Below are 25,155 nucleotides of genomic sequence, written 5' to 3' on the forward strand. Positions count from 1 at the left end.
TAAAAGTTGAGATTGAAAATAGTGCTGACGACCTTTATCACCTATTCTACTTAATCCTGTCCTAAGAACTTGACAGTAAGATTTTCCATGATTATCTGAAGCAAGAGTAATCCATCTTATGCATAAGCAAAGATGACAGGCAGAATACCAGAATGGAGAGGCGAGCACTTCATGACCCCAGATGGGTTAGCTCCATGGACGAGACCCTTCACCCACATTGGCAAGGTAACGGTTTATTTCCCATCAAGTAATGCTGGGTTCAAGCTGTCCCACAGGCTGCACCACTGCCCTGTCAACCCTCTCAAAAGCACACAGCTTAGTCACAAGGGACTCTGGCTGTGCATATGTGTGACTCAGCAAACATGGTCAGGCCTCCTGGGAAAACAATGGTGAATGCATGTGGGATCGGCGGTGTCATCCATAAATGTAGGAATGCCCCAGACTTTCACACACCAAGCCAGCAAAAGAAAGGGCTTCCATCCAGCCTGGAAAATGTGAAAACTGGGAGGTCCAGCACCCAATGTCATGTGGTCTGACTCCTGGTAGGACAGCAAGGGAAAAACACAGCCAGGAGAAGGGTAGCAAGGGACTCGCTGAAGGGCGCTCAGATGTGTCAGGCCAGGGCCAGACAGAGTGCCCATCTCAGGCAAAAACCTTGGCCCTGGAATCATACAGCTTCCAACAACAACAGCAACCACAGGTACAGTCCTTTCTGGTGGAGGAAGTTTTCTATTACAGAGCCATTCCCTAAATTCAGGAACCAATAAAGTGGAAGTGGAGAGCCCAGTTACCCATACAAATTCAACAACAACAAGAACACGAAAAGGAATGGGAAAACTACCCATTATAACTACTCGTTATCCCTCTGAACCATTTTTCTGTAACAAGTCAATATGCATCAGAAATAACCTCCTTCAAGAAGGAGCAATTGGGGGGAAATGCACTGAACTGGTGCTCAGAGAGAGAAGAGGCTTGCCATGCCTTTCAGCACGAGGCAAAACCCCGTGTGTCACGCAATATGTCAACTGCAGAAGGATCCCAAAGCAGGCATGTGCTAACAAGTCATTTGACTCCAACAAGATGCCTTTGGACCTTCCCACGACATGTGCAAAAGGGGCAGATTCTCCCCTGCAGGGCACTGGCTCTCTGGACCATCTGACCAAATGAGTAGGACAAGAGGCTGGGAGCAGATGAGAGGCTGACCAGCAAGCGGAAAGAGAGGTATGCCCATGCAAACGCACGCTTACTGGCTGGGAAGGAGCCAGGGTCGCTCTATTTCTTCCTAGGTCTTTTCTTTCTCATTTAAGCCTGGAAAATACCTCTGTCCAAATCTTAACCATGAGAATCCAGCAAATGACCAAACTCCCAATCAAAAGAGAAAACCCAAACACTAAAATATTGCATGTACAGTCATTTTAAAGGCAGGATTAGAATTTCCTCAGCGTGTTTCCACCATGGCGCTGGTGGGATGTGAGGTGATGGGGTAAATTATTTATAACAGGATTTTACAATTTCTTCATTTATGCAATCTCTTGCTTACAGCTAAAGCAAAGATGACACAAAGAAGCAAACATTTTAGCAGTATCCCAGCAGGTCAATAGTAAAGCCAAAACCACAGTCCACATAGAAAATCTACTTATCTTAATGAAAGCCTCCCTGTGGCAGTATGAGACCCTGACTTTTAGGCCCAGGACATCTAGAAGATCCTGAAAGGTGCCACCAAACTCTGCCGTGCCCCTCTGCATACACTCCCTAGGCAACCTGAAATCACTCTCTTCTTGGCTCCTCCACTATCTGTAATTATTTTTTAAATATATTTTATTATGTTATTATAGTTGTCCCATTTCCCCCCTTCATTCCCCTCCACCTTGCACACCCCTCCCCCACCATTCCCCCCTTTAGTTCATGTCCATATGTCTTAAGTTCTTTAGCTTTTACATTTCTCATACTATTCTTACCCTCCCCCCTATTTTCTACCTACCATCTATGCTACTTATTCTCTGTACCTTCTCCCCCCTTCTCCTCCTCCCACTCCCCTGTTGCTAACCCTCCATGTGATCTCTATTTCTGTGGTTCTGTTCCTGTTCTAGTTGTTTTGCTTACTTGTTTTTATTTTAGGTGTGGTTGTTAGTAATTGTGAGTTTGCTGTCATTTTAGTATACATGTTTTTTATCTTCTTTTTCTTAGATAAGTCCCTTTAACATTTCATAAAATAAGGGCTTGGTGATGATGAACTCCTTCAACTTGACGTTACCTGAGAAGCATTTTATCTGCCCTTCCATTCTAAATTAAAGCTTTGCTAGATAGAGCAATCTTGGATGTAGTCCTTGTCTTTCATGACTTGGAATACTTCTTTCCAGCCCCTTCTTGCCTGTAAGGTCTCTTTTGAGAAATCTGCTGACAGTCTGATGGGAACTCCTTTGTAGGTGACTGTCCCCTTAGCTCTTGCTGCTTCTAGGATTCTCTCCTTCATTTTAATCTTGGCTAATGTAGTGATGATGTGCCTTGGTGTGTTCCTCCTTGGGTCCAACTTCTTTGGGACTCTCTGAGTTTCCTGGACTTCCTGGAAGTCTATTTCCTTTGCCACACTGGGAAAGTTCTCCTTTATTATTTGTTCAAATAAGTTTTCAGCTCATGGCTGTTCCTCTTCCCCTTCTGGTACCCCTATAATTCGGATGTTGGAACATTTAAAGATGTCCTGGAGGTTCCTAAGCCTCTCCTCATTTTTTTGAATTCTTGTTTCTTCATTCTTTTCTGTTTGGTTGTTTCTTTCTTCCTTCTAGTCCACTCTATTGATTTGAGTCCCAGTTTTCTTTCCATCACTATTGGTTCCCTGTGCATTTCCCTTTATTTCACTTAGTTTAGCCTTCATTTGTTCATCTAGTTTGTGACTAAACTCGACCAGTTCTGTGAGCATCCTCATTACCAGTGTTTCGAACTATGCATCTGATAGGTTGGCTATCTCTTTGTCACTTAGAAGTATTGGCTCTGGGGCTTTGAGCTGTTTTTCTGCTTGAGCCATAATGTTTTGGTCAGTTCGCACCTATTGTGTATGAGGGGCGGGGCCTTAGGTGTTCACCAGGGTGAGGCAACTTAAGTCACTGGGTGTGACGCTATATATGGGGGTGGGGTCAGAGAAGGAAAAATATGGCGCTTTGCTCTGCTCTCTGTTGCACCTTGGTCCCTTCTGCCGCTTTCCCCAAGCAAACTGGGCCTTTCTGGTGCTGATTCCTGTGTGGGTGGGCTTGTGTGCATTCTAGGACCCTGTGGGTTTCTCCGACGAACTTTCCTGTGAGGGTGGGAGTCTCTCCCTGCGCCTCAACCCCCACAAGTGTTTTTAATCCGTGTTTTGAGGCTATATCTCTTGGCGCTAGGACCCTGGGTTGCGTGATCTGTCTCACTCCCCAGTTATCTGCGTGCAAATGTGGGACCACTGCCCAGTCAGCCAGCCACCTTGTGCACGGTGCCCTGCTTCTCAATTGCCACCTCACTGGGTCTGCCCATTGCCACCCCACACCCAGGGTCTGCCAGCTGCTGCCTGGGTGCCCAGGGTCTGCCCGGTGCCACCTTGCACACCTGAGGTGCCTTGCGTGCCTGGTGTCACCGCTTCCTGTGCTGCGACCCCTCTCCACTCACCCCCCCAGACTGGGGCCCGCCAGCTGGTCTGGATGAAATGTGTCTATTTTAACTCCCTGGTTGTTGAACTTCCATACAGTTCAATTTTCTTTCAGTTTTGGTTGTTACTTTGTTTCTGAATTGTTGTTGTCCTTATTTTGGTTGTTTGAGGAGGCACAGTGTGTCTACCTACACCTCCATCTGGGCCAGAAGTCTGTAATAATTAATTCTATAACTTTTGTTGATGGCTTTCTCCTCGGCAAAGATAGAAGCTCTACTGTCAAGCTCAGGACAGACATAGCAAGTGCTTAAAAATATTTTTAGAATGAATGCATGTGTGTTTCTGCTGAATGAACACTCCTGCACTCACCAAACACAAACTGAACATCCACACCATGACAGGCCCTTGCCTCCCTCACCCAGGGAAACTGCCCAGGGCTGCTACTATGCCCATCATGTCCTAACAGGGTCATGTCATGTATGTGGGGGATTCAACCAGGTAAGTCACAACCCTGACCCCCAAGGAGCAGACAGCCTAGAAGGAGATAAGCCAACACATGTCAGAGGCTCTATGACACAACACAAAGGGCACTGGGGACACTGGAGCTCTCTGGTCTAGTTCCCCATCCCCATTCAATGGCTGCATGACTTGGAACAAATAACTTCTGCAGGAATTGACTGTTTCATTTGCAAACATAAGCCAAACAAAAGGAGAAAGAGCATCCCCAGAGCGGGAACATCCAGGGCTGGAAGGGCTCCTGAGCATCAATAACTTCCTTGAGTGCAGGGACCAGTCTTTGTTGCATACTGCACCCCTCGCCCCTCTCTGTGCCAGGGTCTGCCACCCATTCTCCTCTCCTCCATGCTCCCTGATTCACTCAACCCTATGAAGGGGTCACTCCACCAGCCACTGACCTTCAAAAACCCTCTTGATGAGCACCAACTAGGGTTTTCCAAGCCCTACAAAGGAGGGTGGACTGTCCCAGCTTAGGCTTTGGTTGTGGGAGAGAACTGCCTGTTGCTTTTTTGACAACTCAGAACAGAAATGCCAGAGGGTCAAATTGTGGGGCGGTTATAAATGCATGACCGTTTCTTTCCACCCCACTCCTTCCTCTACTGGCTCTACAGATCCAAATCTCTGAAAGGCACCCATATTTCTTCCCTACCTCTATTTCTGAATGCCCTACTTCTGTCTAAAGGAGGCAGAACCCTCTACTGCTCCATCTATCCCAGGGATGGGCCACTAGGCTGCTGCACACTGGCCTCTGGGCCAGCAGCCCCTGACAAGGGCACACTTGAGCCAGGTGACTATGTAACCTCAGGCCAGATTTCCCATCAGGAAGGTACCAGGCCTTCCCCAGACTCTCCTGGGTGTAGCTTATCCCCAGCCTCACAGTTCCCCTGGAAACCTAAAGATAGCATATGCAAGAAAACTTACCTCAAAGATGATCCTTGTTATCTTAGTTATAAAGCCAAATGCTACAACAGCCTAGACATCCCATACTAGAGGAAGTCCCAAAACTAGTGGGCCTAACCCTTTAGCTGTTCACCAGGGCGGGGCATTCCTTTCGGGGTTCAACAGCCCTCATGAATAGCATCCAGTCATAAAAAATGTTTACAGACTTCTAACAGCACAGAAGATATGTGTTATATAGTAACGGGGGTAGGGAGGCAGCATACAAGATTGGATAAAGAGTACAATCACAGCTAAGGAAATTCCAATAGTATGAAAAGCTGTACAAAGAGGCTTAAAGAAAATGCATCAAAAGGTAGCCAACAGTGTCTCTAGGTAGAGAGACCAGAGAGGAGATCCCTCCTCTATCTACATTTACATATATTTATAAGAGGAAACTATGAGCATTTCCTTTTCATAGAGGAACAATCTCAGAAAGATCAGGAATCTTGGAATCAAAAGTTCTGGGTTCTAGGTTCAGATCTGTCCGTTCATAAAGGCATGTGACCTTGAAAAGTGAAAAGTCCTTTGTTTCTATTTCCCCCCATAACCTATGCCTACAAACTGCCACCTATACCTACAACCCACATCAACAACTTATAACCTATACCTACAACTACAAACTAAACCCACACTCAAAACTGCAACCGAGACCTACAACCTACATCTCTTATATAACCTATAACCCTATAACTATAATCTACACCTCCAACCTAGAGCTACCACCTGTAACTAAGAACTATACTTACAAACTACACCCACACCTATAACTTACAGCGACAAACTACACCTATTCCTACAACCCACAGGGGTGCCATAGGGTGGTGGGGATCACCAAGTGGCATCTTCATATGAAGATGGTACATAAAGGCGAGGCATTGAGTTCTTACGATCTCTAGAGGTCTGCACACACGTGCACACCGCAATATCAAGAGCGCATCCATTCACTAGATGGGTCTTGATTCTAGAAGAAAACACTAATTTACCAGAACATTCCTTTCAGGGTTCAAAAGTCAAAATAGTCACCACGTGACTCCTGTTTATCTGCCTCTCCCTTCTCATGCCCTATCAGGTTTGTTTCCAGAAGCTCATAACCTTCCTTTGGAAAATACAGATAGAAGAAATTTAATTCGGTATATTTTTTTTTACTAAAAAAGACAAAGGAAAACATACTGGCAAGCGCATTTTGGGCAGTTACGTGGCCTGGCCACTCCTCTTTGTCTGGAGATAGCGATTCAGCGCTGTTCCCCGTGTGAAGTGCGGCTCGGGGAGTGCGGTCAGTAGCACCGTAATAACCATGCACAGGGTCAGGAGGGTGCTACACTTCATAGGTATGCAAATGTCTAATCACTGTGTTGTACACCTGAAACTAACATAATGTTCTATGGCAACTGTACATGACAAATAAATGTAATAAAAGGAACTGCCCCTAGGGCCAGAGCAGAGTAGATGGCATCTAGAAGCAGAAGGAAGACAGTGCCCTTTCTTACTAAAATCAGAGGGCACGGCTTTCCCAAAGGCTCACATCCTGCTGTGGTCTTTCTTCCCAGTGTTGATCAGAATGCACTGAAGATACTGCTCCCGAGACTGAGAGTCCCCTACGACAAAGGGCCTCCCCTCTCTCTGCAAGAGGCCACCTCCAAAGCCAAGAGCTCTCCTCTCCTACCTAGGTGGTAAGAGCAGAAGAGGTTGAGGCCACGGCTGGGGTGCAACCTTGACTCTCCACCTCCCTCTGAAGCTGGATTTGAATTTCAGCTCCACCAGCTACTGGTGACCAAAAGCAAGTTACCTCATCACACCAGGCTTCGATCTCCTCATTCCTAACAGTACAATAATATTTTAGCCTTTAGAATGTGCTAGATACCAAAGCTAAGGGCCTTACATCTAATAACTCATCTATTCCTTGCAATCTATTCCTTGCAATGGCCCTGTTACGAGGGTAGCAGTGCGTACTACTCCCACCGCTCCCGTTTTAGACGTGATGTGGTGAGTGCACAGAGACATGGGTGGCTTGCTCACAGTCCGACAGCTAGCTGGCGCTCAGGCTGCACTGAAACCCGGCACTCTACCTCCGTGCTGTTACCATCACACTCAGATACATCCGTCAGTTGGTGGGGGAGGGAAATGCCCATTTGACAGGGTCACTACCTGGACTTTAAAAGTCAGCTATGTAAAACACCATGATAAAACCTCAGTAAATGGCAGTATTACCAGTTTCCTGGCAACACAGCCAAGCCCTGCACCTTTCTCTCAATAGCCGTCTTGACAATGTTTCTTGTTGGAAACAGGGAGGGTGCACAAGCCACTGACCGGGAAACACAAAATAAAACTCACAGCTGAGGTATTAGTGGCAAAGGCTGTGTCTGAGTCATTTCTGAGTAATTTGCATAACCTACTATAATGCCTAGCAGAGAGCAGAAAATAAAATTTAAAAAAAACTTAAACTCATTAATTCCCTTCAAAGATGCCCCTTGTTATTTTATGTTCATGTTTACTTCCCAGTCACACTTGTATCACCAATTCTGAAATCTCCAGTGGAATACACAGAACCATGTCACCTAACTCCAACACATGCAAGATCTTTAAATTCCCCTTTAAAAAAAAACAAGCTTCTCTATCACCTTCCCCCTTCACTTTTCATTTCAGCGGCAAGAAATTCCCTCCTTTTGGTCCGCCTTACGCCATGCCTCACCAGACGGCAACTCAAGGGACATACTCTTCTGCCACAAGCAGAATCCAGTTGTCTTCCGGGCCCCACCCAGACTATGGGAGAAATCTTATCCTCTCTAGATTCCCACTGGCCCACCTTCCCCAAACCACACCCAAGCACCAGACTGGTGCCTGAGAAGAAATTTTCCATAGTCTGAGCTCGTTTAGAAAGTATCTTCCAGCCTTGGGTGGTGTGGCTCAGTTGGTTGAAGTGTCATCCCATAGACCAAAGTGTCATGGGTTCAATTCCCAGTCAAGGCACATACCCAGGTTTCAGGTTTGATCCCCAGTTGGGGCGTGTACAAGAGGGCAACCAATCAGTGCTTGTTTCTCACATCAATGCTTCTCTTTCTCACCCTTCCTCTCTCTCTGAAAGCAATGGAAAAACTGTCCTTAGGTAAGGATAAAAATAAAATATAACTCACTCAGAATTAGCTTGCTTTTGACTTAGAATTTCAGAATTCACTTGATAATACCTAAAATCTCTCCATCTCTCTTGCTCTCCATCTCCCCTTCTTTCTCTTATTCTGCTTTTAAAAGAAATAAATTTTCTTTAAACCTCACCTAGCACTGAGAGACTGGGGACAAACCTGTTACAAAGACTGTAACAGCTCCGACAGAGCCAGTGAGAGTCTCAGCGGCAACTCTGGCCCTGGGACTCTGGCCACATCGTCGCCAGGAGCCACTCAGGCCGAACAGCACTGCCCGCTCCACCTGAGCTGCACACTCTTTGTGGCTTCCCCTCATTCTCACTTGTCGGTGGGGCCCAGCTGGAGTGGAACGGGCTTCTGTTACAACAGACGTGCACGCGGCTCGCAGAGTGGGGCTCTGGGGAGGCACTTTATACACACACTCATATACTCACATACTATACATACACACACTCCTCATGCTACACACACTCACATACTCTACACACTCTTGTGCACCCTTTCCTACGGCCCCTTCCAACTCTACAGCCGTCATCCCTGGACTTCTTAGCCCGATTTGAGCCCAGATCCCAGCTTACTAGCTGTGTGGCCTCAGAACATCACTTAACCTTCCTGAACCTTCATTTCCTCATGTGCATCTTGGAGACCGCCAGTACCAGCCTCCCTAGGTAACGCGAAGCCAGTTGCTCAGCAGCTTGATCACGAGTCCCATATCTATGAACTCACAAGTGCCCCCCACCCTCTCCCTCCTCCATGAATCCCCTTAGATCTTCCCACAAGCTAATGACTAAAGGGTTAAAACCTGACCAAACAGGTGGCCTCTAGGATCTTGTTCTAGCTCCACAAAAGCATGTAATCCAGTTGGTCCCTGCCTGTGTGGGGGATGGTTGTTAAGACACTGATTAAGTGGGATACTGCACGGGAAGTGGTTATCACAGGCCCTGCTCGCAGTCCCTGCTTGGTACAAGTTATCGGAAAGGCCGGACTGCGCTACAAGAAAGTCGGTCCCTCCTCCCACTGAACAGTGACCTGTCTCCATGGTGCCACCAGCCATGGTCCTACATTTATCTAAGGGACTGAACAGATTCCCACACAGGGTGGTTGGGCCAGGAATACCCCTGGGAAGAGGCTGGGGACTCTGAGATTATACCATGCATATACCTACTCCCCCAACCCTAGGTAAAAAGCAGATGTCCCCAAGGAACCCTCTTCTCTTTGACTCTCTCCCCGTCCAGAGCCTGCAAGCTGATTCTCTCATTTACCCTTCTCAACCTCCCTGCAGGGCAGGCCTGGTTTTTTTCCATTTACAGATGGTGAAGCACCCAAGTCAGAGGCTTGTCTGAGATCACACAGTGAAGAAACTGAAATTAAAACCTAGGCTTCATCTCCTGACCCCTAATCCACTACAATACCTGGAATTCTAACTCTACACACCTAAGTGGGACCCCGCTCTGGCAGGGTCCCTCATCCCCAGACATCCTCTCTCACCCTACTACAGGACTCTGACTGGGGGGCACAACGGAAACACGTTGCAGTTCAGTGAGAGGAGGGACCTTCTTATAGAGCAGCCCAGCCTTTGAAGAGGTGGGCAGCCTGGGCACTGGGGAGCCAAGGGATGGGTGCCCAGCCAGACGTCTCTGTTCTGTACGCAGTCTGTGGGCACTGGGCATGGGCATCGCCCCCTCTCAGAGTATCTGCACCACCTCCATCCAGGAATGCCGTGCCTGCTGAGGGAAAACAGAGCAGTGTTCGCTGCCAGCCCAGCCCTGCTTAGTAATCTGCCCTTTGCATTGCCGGGGGAGCGGTGGGAATACAGCTGCAGTAGCTGATGGTACATCTAAAAAAAGCCAGCTGAGGGGCCCACAGACTCCCACCTGTCCTCTCCCACCCACCACTCCGGAGAGTGGCAAGGAGCTGCTGTTTCTTTTTTCTCTCACCCCAAGGATGTCAATATGTTGTGTAAAAACAACACCATCCAGCAAAGCTCTACTTTACACCTACCTCCATCTGGACTGTCCCTCCTAGCGTTTCACTAATTCATCAGCAATTCCTCCCAAAATCATCATCATTGATTTTACATGCTGGGTTGCCTCCCGGCCAGCAGCTAATGCCCCAGCCAGGGGAAGCTAAGCAGTCACATCCACAGTCAGCCCGCGGAAGCTTTGGGGCAGGGGGTCAGAGCCAGAGGGACAGACTCCAAGAACTGGCTTTTGGGGGGGCATGGGGCAAAGTAATGGGTCAAGGCTGGGATGTTTGAAAAGGGAAGTTCAGCTTGGTATCCATATAACAGCTACCAAGTATGTGCTAAGGGCTTTGCAAGATTTACCTCATTGAATACTCAGGGCAACATTTTACAAATGAGAAAACTCATGTCAAAGGATGTTGTCAAAGCCCAGGGACAAAGTGAACCAGGACACTGTGCTATCTTTCCCAACAGGCCCTCCTTTGGGAAAAACTGTCACTATTCTGACCAGAATTTCTCCTCCATAGCTTTCATAATGTTCACCTCCTTGATAATGTACTCATGGGTAAAAATAGCGGTTCTTTGAGTAAACTGATTATATTAATTGCATTTTTGGTAGTAGTGAGAGCACTACTAACAAATGGAAATTATTACACATTTTAATGACTATCAAGCACTATGCTGGACACTTGACTTACAGTATTTTATTAATAATCCTGTATCACTTTCAAGGTTCCTAGAAAACTTTGGTTAAGGACATATGTTAAAAATTCCAGTGTAATCACAAAGAGAAGAGAATATGATCTATAGCTTGTGAACCAGCAAAGGAATGAGGAAGGGGATGTGAAACTATTCATCAACATGAAACAGGAAAAAGAAGAGAGAAGCAACGAAAAGGACTGTAGACAGAAACCCAAAATAAATCACTAGGGAAAAACTCAGGAACTCTGTCAGTGACTACAATAAGTATAAATGGGTTAAATTTACCTATTAAAAGACAGAGATTATCAGACTCGATTAAAAATTTGAACAAAATTCAATTACGTGATGGTCACAAGAAATGTGGCTAAAAGAAACTTACTGAAAGGCTGAAAATAAAGAGAAAGAAAAGAACATGGTGGGCCAAGACTAACCAAAATAAAACCGGAGTAACTAACATCATTCTAAACTAATTTGGGTCCTCAAAACAACCCTTAAAACAGTGAAAGGTACATCTGAAATTCCAATTTTGTCTAAGGAGACTGAGAAAAAAAGAGCTCAGGTTACTTGCCAAAGGCCCCGCCGGCAGCTGGGGCAGAAAGGAGATGAGTGCTCAGACTCCTATTACTCCATACCCCATGCTTCCAACCCAAACACTCCATTGTTCCAAATTATATTACTTGGGGAAATATTTAGAGGGTGGAAAATACATGTTCCATAATCAAGGGTTGGAGTATGAATAAGGGAAATGGGAGAGAGAGTCATGAGTCACTGAAGAAGAAGGAGAAATCTGCCAGTTCTTAATCCTGAAGGAAGATTAGTGAAAACACTTAAGGAGCGCTCTGAGAAAGGGCCAGTCCCGGACCAACGAACACAGCACCTCCAGCGGGGAGGCCCAGACATCAGTATTTTAAAAGCTTCCAAAGTGACTCTAGCAGACAGGCAGCATGGAGAGTAGCCGATTATCGAGGGCAAGTCTGCTAAAAGATAGAGGGTACTTTTAGGTCATTGTGAAAGCATAAGTTAGATGACCTTCCAACATCAGCCCTTCTACCTGCAATTCAAAAAGAAATAATTAGAATAAAGAGAGATATGGGACCTCTTGCACCACTGAGTGAGGGGAAACCACATCATACCTGAGAAAGGGGCTGATGGAGACCCTGAGGTAAGACCCCCTCCCCGGTTCCTGAAGAGAATAGAATCACAGAATCTTGGGGCGGGGAGACTGTTACAGGAAACTTAGAATGCATCCTAGACCCGGCTGACTGTTACAAACACCTCAGAATGCTGTAAAAATACTGTGTCCTATCCCCAGGGAAATCTGATACATATCTGACTCGAGCCTGGAAAACATTTTTTAGAACATACTCAAAACAGGCCTTTGAAGGGAGATAGCAGAGTGGAGCCAGATCACAGCAACTCCATGTTGCAATACATAATGAGGCAAAAACAAAATTATTTTAAAAAATAAGAAGAAGAAAGTGATCACAGAAGGAAGGCCATCAACATCTAAATGTGGAGACCTGGGGTGGGGACGGGGGAACAGGGTGTGTCAAGACTCGGGATGTTCCTGTCCCTAGTCCACCCCCACTTCCCGGAAGCATTACCAGCGATGCCAAAATCCTGAGACTTTTCACTAATTACTGCACATTAGGAGAGAAGCAAACGGTGCTTCTGTTGTTATTTTCCCCCTTTTCTGACTTGATAGGAACAAATTAGAAACTACTGGGACGTGGGCTGTAAAACGGTGGTATGAACAAATCTCTGTCATAGAAGCAGAGGGTCCAGAGCTCAATGCTTAACTGAGGTGATCAAGGGCATCCCTCATGAAGGACAGTGTGTCCCCCATAAGTAAGATGAACCTTGGAACAGGACATTTAACAACATGCACTGTGTCCCTGCTCTGAGCAGAGAACACACAGCTCTGAGCTCTCACCCTCCTTCATCCCCCACATTCCCTGTAACACTCCAGGCATCAGAAATCCTCTCAAACTGCTGCTCAGATACCAAGACACAGGTTTTAGGTAAGTTATGAAGAGAGTCACAAAGCACTTTCCCACGGTATTAGAGAATTTAGAAGGACCGGACAAAGCTACCATGTTCAGCATATGCGAGATAACAAGATTATGGCACGTGACAGATACTACAGGGGAGAAAAAAAGAACACAGCACGCAGAATGAAGAGCCCCCGTCTGGAAGAAAACAAAACCAGAGAAACAGAGGAAATTTCCTACAAGTACTTTAAAGCTATAGGAAGAATTAAGCAGAAGATGAGAGAGGACCCCCCCAAAAAAACAGAATTATCTTCTGGAGGGCAAGCACCTTGTAGTACAGGCTTCCCCACTAGGTCAGTGTTCTAGGGACCCATTTGTACCAGTACCAGCTGGTGCTGTTGTGAGAGGCTGCATTCAGCTTCAGTGAATTTTTCTGAGGATTCTTTAATACATTTGCCCATTTCATGACGGGTGATTAACAAGTGCACCTGCCCACACAGTGTGGAGTGTTCAGCAGTTTTTGACCAAAAACAACATGACTCCCACACCCCATCCTTCCCATATATCCATTTTGTTTGTTTGTTTCTCCAGATAAAGAAAAGCCCTCAAAGGGAAACATTTTGCCAACAATGGAAAAGGTGAAACAAAAAATGGCACTAAAAGGCATCAAAATCAACGAGTTCAAAAACCGTTTCAAGAAGTGGGGAAAAAAGTCTCAACAGATGTATTGCATCAAATGGACAGTACTTTGAAGGTAACCGAAGTTTACCCCTATAAAAATAAGTACACAACTTTTTATAAATAAATCCTGGGTTTTCTTGTGTCCCCTTTGTATATGTTCAGTAATACAAGAAAGCTGGAGCAAAGAAAACAAACTGAAGGTGAAAATAGCAACCATTTCAGATTGCTGAATAATTTGAAAACAGAAAAACTACATGTGCAAACTGAATTCCCGCATTGGGGAAAGGCTTGAGACTAAACAGCCCTGGAACTTATTAAATATTGCCAACCTTAGCAATGTAGAAAACAATGCTATTACTACAATGAGGCAGGAAGGGGGTAGGAAGAAGAATGTGAACGCTAACCTCTTCATCTTTCATAGCATGGACTCAAAGTCCAATATTAAAAGTACTTGTTAACAAAAAGGAATGACTTCAACCTCATATTTTTTATAACCTTAATGAGATCTTTTAGAAAATATCCGTTTCAATGAAGAAATATTTATCCACAGCTCAGCAGATGTGTCTTCTTAGAAATTAAGCAAAGCGGGCTCATATTCTTTGTTACAATTCGACGTAGAGTGGGATCCTATCATTTTGAGAGTACCCCTATCAACCTATGGCCTCTACATCCTTCCGACTGCACATATCCACAGAAAGATTCGTTCATGATTCTCTCCTACTGTTCAAGACGGTTATTTTGGGATAGGGAAATTTTGAATTATTTTTCAAACTTCTCTCTGAACATTGCTGTTGCCTGGATTATATGTAACAAATATTTCAAAAGCGATTACTGTTTTTAAGAGGAAAAACTCGCCAGGGACTGAGATGCTCACAGGCAAGCTGGAGGACCCCTCAACCTCACCTGGAAATCCCACGCAGCACCTCTGAGAAGAAGCTGCCCACCCGGGGAAGATGAGGCACCCACTGTAACCCAAGTGGCCCATCCCACTGCAGGGCAGCTAATTCTCTCACTGCTGCTTTCCTTGCTGTTGTATCTTCTAGCACTAATACTTTTTTATGGAATTGCCCTAACCATGACTAATCCTTTAATCCTCAGAACAACTCTACCAGGTTACAAGGCTTCGTCACATCATTCCCCCATTTTCCTGTTGGAGAGACTGACACCCAGAGAAGTGGATTCCCCGAGGGCCACAGCTAGTGGGTAGCAGATCTAAGCTTCAACCCACATTCTGATGGATTCTAAAGTCCATGCTTTCCACTAAAAATGCTTTGCCAGAAAGTGATTCCCTGCAGTGATCCAAGATCCTCCTTTGTATAACTTCTAGCCTGTGGCACGGGCTCTGCTGTCAGGAAACGCTGGACAGTTGAACTGCTTTCCACGTGTCCTGGCCTGGTGACACAGGGAGACAGAGATCAGATGCCGCTCACCTGCCCAACCTCCTTCCTCCCAGTCATCCCACACCAGGCGCGAAAGAAACGGACAAAGAGATTGCATTTTCCCTGCCCTGCGACAAAGTCACTGACTGATGAATTTAAATGAAATTGCACATTTTCCACGAGGCTGTCTATACATGTATCCTCTGCTTTTAAGGAGTTCCTCACAGTTGCATTCCCTGGAAAAATCTCCCAAGAGTGTGTCATGCCACGGACAACTGCTAGCCCCCCGGGTTAATGGATGGGTGTACTGGCATGGATAAAATCATGGATATCTGGCACAGAGGTGTATCACATGTATTTTCCCATTTATCCTCCTAGTTATAGTTTTTCAGAGACTCATATTTAAATGAGTTTCTACTCCCCTAACACACTGACTGGTAGTGAGGAGAGGGAAAATAGGATGAAAACATTATGCATATTGCCCACTCAGTGTGAATCTTCCCTGCACCATCACTGACAGCTCTCTGGCTGGGTGGGGGACTTAGGGTGGTGGTGGGGGCTCTCTTTGCTTTATAACCTCCCCACGTCTGATTTTCACATACAGACGCAATAGCCTGTCCGGCCCGCAGAGTCTAGTGGCTGGCATCCCCGTGCCAGGAGCCCCAGGCAGCTGGGCACTGGAGCCACAGGCCTTGCCTGGAACACATTTTCCCAGGACTGAGCACTTCTCAGCAGGGTCTTATTCCGAGGAAAGATTCCACTGGCTTGGTGTTGCACAGAGCCAGGCAGGCCTCCACCAAAATGCAAACCTGTGTTGGCAGCGAGGCCATGGAATGGGGCCTGGAAAACATGGCTTCATTTCTCGGCACAGGAACAGAGACCCGATATAGCTCAGCCCAGTTGGGCTGATGACCCCACTACCTTGTCCCTAAATCCTCTACAGTGTCCTTCAGGTCACCTCCAAGTCCCAGAACAAAAGCTCCAGGGCACACGTGTCGCTCTCCACTTCCTCCCCAGGGCCATTCCCCAGACGATATCTGAACTCACTTATCCTGGCAGGTCTGTCCCTTGCAACAGAGGGGAGACACCCAACACCACAGCCCAGAAGAAACCTCGGCACAGAATCAGTCAAAAGCCAGACACTAAAATTACATTTCTCACTCCCTTCTCATTTGGAGGGAAGTCTGTGTGGGGCTGGCTGTGATCACACACCCTCCGCCTTAAGGGAGCGAGCTCTCAACTGCCTCCTTCTCTTCCTCTTCCTTCTCCTCATCCTGCCCCCTCTCCGTGCTGTCAAGGCCACCTCCCCCATGCATCCCCAGCTTAGGGCCTCCCACTGGCTCCTAGCTTCATGAAGAACCTGCAAAGAGCTCTGGTCTGCCAGCCTGCCAGGAAAAGGTAAACATTGCCACTACCCTGAACAGCTGTGCAGGACTCAGGAAGCAGCAGAAGAAAAGAACCATAAAGGAACATTTTATGTAGGGGAACAATAAGGTAACATTTCAGACTCCAAGAATCTACCAAAACCCCAGTCCAAGCAGAGAGGCAAGACAAGCTCTTCAAAGCAGGTAACTGGAAATATCCAGAGTCCCAGGCTTCTTCTGAAAAGGCTTGCACAAGAAGGTATCCCCGAAGACCCTCAGACATGTGCCCCTTCTCCCTGGCACTGCCTGGCCCTGTACTGGCTAATGTTTCCAACGGGGCAAGACGGGACCAGCTGACTCTCAGAAATACCTGTTCAGTAGCCTGTCCTTTCAGGCTTCTTCACATTTTAAAACATTACTGCTGGGTGGTTACTGCTCAGGTAAGCACACTGACAACCTCAGAGATGTTGAACCAGAGCCCAGGCAGGGTGGCTCAGGCGCCTGGAGCATTGCTGCATACACCAAAAGGTTGTGGGTTTGATCTCTGGTCGGACTGCATATGGAAGGCAACCCAATGACATGTCTGTCTCACATCAATTTCTCTCTCCCTTCCTCTCTTTCTAAAATCAATAGATATGTCCTCAAGTAAGGATTTAAAATGTAAAAAAAAGATGCTGAACTGATCCTGAATGTTACAACTGAAATTTTGTTTTCCTTTGTTGAGCACCTACTATGTGCCAGGTACTCTCTCAGTGCCTTGCTCACCAGCCTTCTCAAGGTCCTCCAACAACTGTGGAGATGGTATCATCACCCCCTTGCACAGCGAGGTCTGGAGCTCAAAAACGTTGAGGAACTTGCCTGAGGTCATCACAAGTCATGATGCACAGCCAGACATACGTGTAGCCCCGGAAACCATGATCTTCCACCACACACATGGTTTCCCTAAAGAGTGCCTATGACTCCATGTAGGAACCCAGCCCAGCCTGGCCCATCCATCAGAGCAGAGGAAGAAAGCTCCTCTGTCAAAACGAAAGATGCTAACAGCAAGGGTGTTTAGCTGGGAGTGTTCAAATTTCCATAAAAAATCTCCTTGTGTGAAGAGGAGCTGAAAAAAAATCAGACCGAATCTGCCCTAGAAGCTGGTACCTCCTGGAATCCAGACATCTCTCCCAAGCCTGCTCAAGAGCCCCACTGCTTCCCCACCACCCTGCAATCCCACCATGAGTTATTAAGAAATCATGTGGGCCTGGCTGAAAGAACAGAACAGGTCAATTATATTTTATTCTACCCACTAAACCTTAAATAGTATGCCCAGGCTCCAACAGCCCCTGCCTTTCATTTGTCTTGGCTTTAGGAAGGCAGGGAGAGGAACTCAAGCTAAGAACCCAAGTATGTGAGCATTTACAGTAATCCAGCCTAACCCCAAACAGGGCTGCCCCCTTTAGGACCACCTCTGTATGGCTTTTCCAGATCACCCAGAATTTGGGGTGAAAGCCAGCCTTTCCACACACAGTAAGACTTCTTGCCTCCCAGGCCCTCGGAATTCTCTGAGAACGGTTTTACAGCAGGAACGGTTTTACAGCAGAGGCTGAGAAGTTGACCTGAAATTGTCTTTCTCTTGGATTATCTGACTCGGGTAGTACCCAGAACCAAAAAGACCAAAGGAAATGGACTGACCCCAAAGATGATCATTTACAACAAAGGTGGGCAAACCAATGGTCCCTGGATCAAATGTGGCCCATTTGTTTTTGTAAATAAAGTTTTATTGGCACGCAGCCATGCTCATCTGTACTGTATTGTCTACAGCTGAGTCCGTGCTGCAACCGTATGGCCGAGCTGCTACAACAGCATGGCCCGCCAGCATAAAATACGCACTCTCTGGTCTTCATTTTTAAAAAATGCTGCCTTCCATTTAGCAAAACTTTCAGAAGTGGTTGGGTGGGTTTCTTGAGCTTTTTTAAAGGGTAAATAATATTTCCAGCATATATCTGGCACAGTCTTGTTTGGAAGGAAAAGGATAGGAAAAAATGGCCCAGGAGGTCCATTTTTAGCCCCGCAGGAAGCCAATTAAAATGGGCAGGATACCTGGCACCCAGAGCTTCAGATGACAACACATTTACGGAAGGGCAATCTGTGCACCGTCTTTGGGAGACCAAACCAACACCCCTGGTGCAACCATGCAGCCTGATCCTGCACCCACTTGTAGTACCTGGAAGCTTAATGTGGAAAGTGTCTGCTTCAGGAGGCCCAGCGGTCATCTACACCACCCACTTGGCTCAGGAGCAGAAGAAGCGTGCCCTGAAGCTGTGCCCTGGCAGGATCTCACGCCACTGATACCACCGGTCCACAGCTCTGCAGTCTCCAACTCCCAGCACACAAACAGATCGGCACAGGGCAGCAGGGTGCATGGGGTCTGGATGCTGACCGGATAGCTGCCACCTTTTATGTAGCCTCTGCTCCAGCCTCCCTATGGCATGATTCTTGAGAGTGTCAAGAACGTGTTGGGGCAGAGGCACTGGACCAGGACTCAGGATGGACTGGGGTCTCATCCCAGCTCTGCTGCTGACTGCTCACCCAACCTTAGGAGATTCACTTCACGTCTTTGGGCCTCAGCCTTTTCCTTCTATCAAATTGGTTAATACTACCTGCTTCACCTAACTCACAAAACTCGGCCATTCAACAATTGTTGAGCATCTACTCTGAGCCAGACATTGTTCCAGCACTTGAGGTAGAGCAAAAAACAAGACTGGCAAAAGTCTTGCCTCATGGAGCTTACACTCCAAGGCTGGAATGGGACCTAATAAGGAGTGCCTGCAGGAACACTTTGAAAAACCATAATGTGCTACACTCGCATCACGGACGGTAATACTTTCTTCCCACGCCAGGCCATTTATAGACAGGATTCACACACAGAACAGGCCTACTAGGAATACATTGCTGACAACAGTCATAGACGTGCAACAGTTCTGGACGCCTTGTATGTATTAACCTACAATCACCAGCGGCACCCAGCTCTGAGGAAGGCACCATAAAAACACACACTCTACAAACAAGTAAGCTGGGGCCCAGAGCAGTCGAGCTGCTTTCCCAGGCTGATGCAACTACTAAAGGGAAAGAGAGGATTAAAACACAGACATTCTGGGCCCTGGCCAGGTAGCTCAATTGGCTAGAGTGTCGTCCTGCTTACGCCAAGGTTGCAGGTTCAATTCCCAGTCAGGCTGCATACAAGATCAACTAAGGAATATATAAATAAGTGGAACAGCAAATCAATGTTTCTTTCTTTCCTGTCTCTGTCTCTCTCTTTCAATAAATACAATTTTAAAAAAACAAGCATTCTGATGCTTGGACACACATTTAACCAGGCCCCAATTCTGCCTCTATGGAGAAGGAAATGTAAGTGTCCTGCCCCTTCTGGTACCTCCTCTGCTGGCTGGAGGTGCCGAGCTTACTGTGAATTCTTCCATCATGACCTTGAGGTGGAAGGCCACGACCCTCCGCGCTAGGAAAAAGTGTCCCAGGAAGGGGAAAGGAAGCTCTCCTTCACTATTTCAGTTACCGGAGAAGAAAACGGCTTCTAACAGGAGAGCTGGACCCCAGGCCTTAAACCAACCAGGGGCCCCTGCAGCTCCCTCTCGGGGTCACACACTCCTAGCTAGGGATCTCCAGAAGGGCACATGTGTAGTTGTGGGCAGTGAGCAGGGACCCTGACCCATGGAGGCGGGCCAAAGCTCTGTCTCTGGCAGGAAACTTGTGAGCTAAGAGGGATGTTATGCCCTCTAAGGCAGTTATGTGGCCACGTTACCCTCCTTTTACTTCCCTCTTGCTATCCCCAAGTTTTCAGTAAAGTATATGTAAATGGCAGGCCCGGTGCCCAACACAACATAAGAAATTAAGGAAAAGGCTGGGAAGCCACACATACAAGCTTGAATCACCATGGTTCAAGGAGAAGGGCACGCCCCCACCCCCCAAAATACTAGTATCTTGACAGTAGTATTAACAAGCGAGAAATCCCCAACAGAAAGGTAAAACTGCAGAGAGTCGGGGACATACAGCCACCTCTGGGCCACATGGAGTATGTTGTGCCCTTGCCACTGTTGAAGGACGGAAGTGCTACTTTATAGGGGAATGGAACGGCTTCCCTTACCGAAGAGGAGAACGCTGAGAGCGGAGAGGAAATGGAGTGTGGAGCAAAGGATGAAGATTCGGGGGTCGTGCAGGGACCCCCATGCAAGCCATGAAAGAGACTCTCACAACCGGGCAGATGTTGGTGTCTGGTCTGCTCAGCACCAGAGCCGGGGCTGAGCAAAGGAGAAAGGAAAAGAAGGCCTTTTGGAGAAGCCCCGGCACTACTGTTTAGGAGGGTGGGGTGTGGAGGAAGGCAGGAGACTTCCCCTGCGCCAGCCAGATCGGCCATCTCTCCCCAGAGGCTCCTATCTGATACCGGTTCTGGCAGGGCCGCCTCCCTCTCAGTGCCTGCAGGGTAGAGTTGTGCGTGTTTGGCCCCGAGAGGTGCCACGGCACCCAGGGCTCTCTTCATTCCGCAGCTGGAAGCAATGCAAGGTCCCTCTGGGACTTCCCACTGTTCTCTCCTGCCTCACCTTCCTTTCTGTCTCTGGGATTCACATATTACTAAGTCTACACATTTGTCAGCATGCCTGTCTTGGCTTTGTGACGTCATGTAGACCCACGGAACCGAAGGGCTGGAAGAAGCCTTGGAAAGCAGTGCCCAGAAAGCATCTCGGATTCAGGCAAACTTCTCCTCTAGGGAACGGGGCTGTAGCCGGGCAGAAGCAAGCAAGGCTAGGGAGAGGCAAGGGCTGCACGTGCTCCTTCTGAGCACATTTTCAGAAGTGAAGATTTCTAAAGGTGGATCTTGATATGGCCATTAGTCTGTGGAGGAAAGATGCTAAAGCACCGTGAGAAGAAGGCCCTGCGACCAGCAGAAAGGGCAGTCCTCGTGGGGCACCAGCTTCACACAGCGCCTCCCAACCCAAGCCTGGCACAGGTCCCGCTCCCCAAGCTCAGCCTCCCAAAACTGAGGCCCCAGTCAAGGTTCCGGGGTCAGAGGCATACAAAGCCCCTCGGGGAACACCCTCACAGACTAGAAACTTGATTTAAAGGTGTAGAGAAAACACCATGTTCATACTAAATGAAACGCACATCATGAAGCGGCAGGAAGAACCTGTGCGAGTGACTTTGGGTCATGCTCCAGAGGGACAGAGGAAGAGCTCATTCACCTGCACGCTTCTCTGCCCTTCAAGAACTTCAGTAGAAAATTTAGCACAAAAGTTCAGCGCTAAATTTCTTTGCTTTCCAGCTTTGCTGCAACGTAATCGATAGAGGACATTGTGCAAGTTAACAGCGTCACCCTGTGCACCAAGTTCCCAATGGCTTCATTTTACAGACAAGAAAACTGAGACGCAGAGGAAGAGAAGAGCAGAAGCAAACTGGATCGTCAGCCCCTGAGCCTCATGATCAATATTCTTCCCAGAAAAGTATCCTCCAACCTCAGGGGGTCCCCCAAGAGGCCGGGAACTATTTCCAATTTAATTCGTCCTGCCCCATGCCTGGATAGCACACTACTGCATACACCCTTAATTAAATAATCCTGCGTACAGTGATGCTTGGAGATCCTAGCCAGGGGTCAGCGGATGCTGCAGACTGTATCCTCCAAGGAAAGCCCTCCCTCCCAAGCACCTGTGTGTGGAGCACCGAGAGGACTGGGACCCTGGCCGGCAAATCTACTCCAGCCGTCACTAAGAGGACAGCTGTATAGCTGATTCCACAAAGGGGACACTATGGATCTCAGGCGACAGATGCCTACATATCCCAGCCCCTCTGAAAGGCTGGCTGTGGCAAGAGGAGGTAGAATGTCAGTGCTAGAGGCTCAGGCCTCCCGGAGCCACAGTGGGAAAACCCTCCCTGGACAAATTGGCAATTTTCAGGTGTTTCTGAAACATGGAGATGAAAGGACAGGGTTTGAATACAGGTTGGGAAGACTGATGCAAAGAAGGAAGTGGGCCACGCCCTGCGTGGGAGAGCCCTGGCAGTGCGGAGGGGCAGGAGAGCACAGGGTATCCCGCGGAGTGGGGCAGCTCTGAGCCCAGCGAGCCGCCCCTTCGCTTCGGGAAAAGGCAGCACGTGCACTGGCTAAACCCCAAACCTCCAGAGAACATCTGCCCAGGTGGGAACCCTGACTCCTCTGTTTGCCAGCTGTGTGACCTTAATCAGGTTTCCTCATTCTCTGGGTCTGTTTCCTCTTCCAAAAGCAGGGACAACCACTGTGTACATCCCTCACAGGGGTGGAGGGAGGACTAAAAGGGTTAACATAAGCTCTTCAAAGCCAGACGAACAATTTCCTTGAGCCAGGTCAAAGTCAGCTTTTCCACATCTGGGGGCAAGTCTGCCATTTCTTGAACCCTTTGAAAGCCCAGACTATAACAGGGTCCAGCAGAGAGACTGTCCAAGGCTCGCTCAAGATGTTCCCACGAAACAAAGTCCTCTCTGATGAGATGAGAAAGACTCCACAGAAATCATTTTTGCAATTTGGAAACAAAGACCAAGAAAGCATCCAAAAGAACCTTTGCCTCCAACTAATGAGCCCACATATTTTTCCAAAGCCCTCCTATTCCTGGAAGTGTTGCGATCCACAAAGGCACCTTGCACTTGAAAGGCTCTGACATCGTGGTCATGGTCCCAAGCCCATAGAGTCTGCCACCTCTGAGCTTACTCCTGGACCAGACAGGTCCTGGGCAACTTGGGGAAGGTGGAAAGCAAGGAAGAGGCAGGTGCAGTCCATCACAAAGCGGGTAGGGTGGGGCAGCACTGATGTCTCCCAGCACTAGCTTCTCCCAGCCTGCAAAAGTGATTTCTCCTCTGAGAACAGCCATTCCCTAGTGAGAAGTCTACCTACAATACTCCTCCCCTCCCCTCACCATCTCTTCCCTCGGACACACACATTTGCACACACATACAAACATTCACAGATACACACGGGGCGTACCACAGGTACACCTATCAGATAAAAAAAAATCTCCAGATTGAGAAGAAGGGGCTTTCATTCTATGGAAGAGAGCTGGTGGCTGGGAGAACAGAGACGGTGAGGTGAGGTTGATGCACCTTGGAGACTTCCACACAGGCCAGGTGACTATATGACAAAGTCACAAGGCCTTTGGTGCTCCTTAGGGCTTGATTTGAGCCCAAATAAAACTCTGTGGGACAAAGGTCATTTCTGATGATTATAAAAAGTGAGTAACCAGGAGTGAAGACCCCACGGGCCAGGAAAAAAATCTCAGAAATGGAGATCTTGAAGAAACAACCTGGAAATTAGAATCAAGGAATCACCTATCTCCCTTTTAATGGAAAAAAAAAACTAATATGCTTACCAAAATGACACTTCACAGTCACCTGTTTTTTTAAGATTGTCTTTCTGAACCAAACATAAAAAAAAGCTATAAAACTGTACATTCAGCCAACTTCACAACAACCAACCCTAAGAGCACTTTGCAGCTTTCGGCAGAGCCCTGTGCCGAGTGTCTTGAAGTGTCCCAAGATCCCAACCCCCACACTGGAGTTAAGAATGATGTATGAGGCAACATAAAAACATCATTTCCCATTTGGTGCGGAGAATGTGACACAAGCCTTTGGAGGTTACACTAAAGAGATGAAAAGGGAACAGTACAGAGGTCCAAACTAGCTTCCCCACGCCCCTTGCACACACATATGCCTCACGGGGATGATGCATCTGGACATGAAATTCACGCCAGAGCCAGGAATCCTTGGTTGGATTTGGGGGCCTCTGGTTCCATGCTGGAATCAGCTAGGCAAATCCCAAGGAACTAGTACAGTCTTGATCACCATTCCAAAGAACTAAGTTAGACAAACACTGGCATTCCATTGAGGAGCGATACCAAAATGCAGGTTTTCTTTTTGTTGTTGCTTGTTTCATCTTTAAGTGTACGTTTATTTTTTTAATGCAGGTTTTCAAAAGCATCCTGAACTCCTCTCAGAAAGGACTGGACAAGGGTCCAGAGTGGATGCGTAGCATGATCAAAGAGAAAGAGCCTGGGCTTTTCTACTCAAGGTTCTAAGCCACTTTCTACAACCTACCACCTGGGGGGCTTTGGGCAAGTCCCCCCACCTCACAGTGCCTGTGTTCTCACACTTAAAATGGAGCTGTAGTTCTCAAACGGACTGGGAGGAACTGAAAGTCGTAATTCAGGTGACAGACCTCTGTCACCTCTAAAGTGCTCCTCAGAAGTGTCCATGTTGCTGCTGCTGCTAATGAAGACAGTGATACAATAAGGTCACTCCTCACCCAGCAAAGCCATGACCCTGCTGCACCAGGCAGAACCCAGCATCCTAGAGATATGGACTAGACGCATCCAGAGCTGAGGATCCAGCTGAGCCCCAGGTCATGAACACACTCAGCCCAGTGCCTCATGCCGAACACCAAGGCACCATCTTCCATCAACTCCCAATCATCACGCTGCAACGATGCACACTTGCGAGTCAAAAACCCCTCAGAAAACACAGTCACTGGCCATTTCCCCAGCTCCAGCCTCCAGCCCATCGATCACAGGCACAATCACACCACAGTATCTTGAGCTCATCTTTCACGGACGAGGCCAAGTCTGGAAGCCACCCAGACAATAAAGCATGTGTTCTACGTGAGGGTCTTCTCACTGCGATAGCTGGTTGGTTGGAGACTAATATAAATAACTCACTCAGATAATTCTGGCAATTAAGTCCGGCAAAAGAGCAGAAGATGGATGTGACATTCTGAGTGGAGAGCAGCTCAAAAGGCAGGTATTTGAAAGGTAGGGAGAGCTACGCAAGGAAATTAACTCCAGAGAGGTTCGCAGGGA

At 47.5% G+C, this 25,155-nt stretch overlaps 1 protein-coding gene across 8 annotated transcripts in view; it reads right to left on the reverse strand.

Moving 5' to 3' along the window:
- Positions 1–25,155, reverse strand: part of KCNMA1 (potassium calcium-activated channel subfamily M alpha 1) — a 735,030-nt gene that overhangs the window by 639,186 nt on the left and 70,689 nt on the right. The window lies entirely within an intron of this gene.

This window comes from Artibeus jamaicensis, unplaced genomic scaffold, assembly GCF_021234435.1.
Source record: "Artibeus jamaicensis isolate MK-2021 breed Jamaican fruit bat unplaced genomic scaffold, CSHL_Jam_final contig_332, whole genome shotgun sequence".
NCBI lineage: Eukaryota > Metazoa > Chordata > Mammalia > Chiroptera > Phyllostomidae > Artibeus > Artibeus jamaicensis.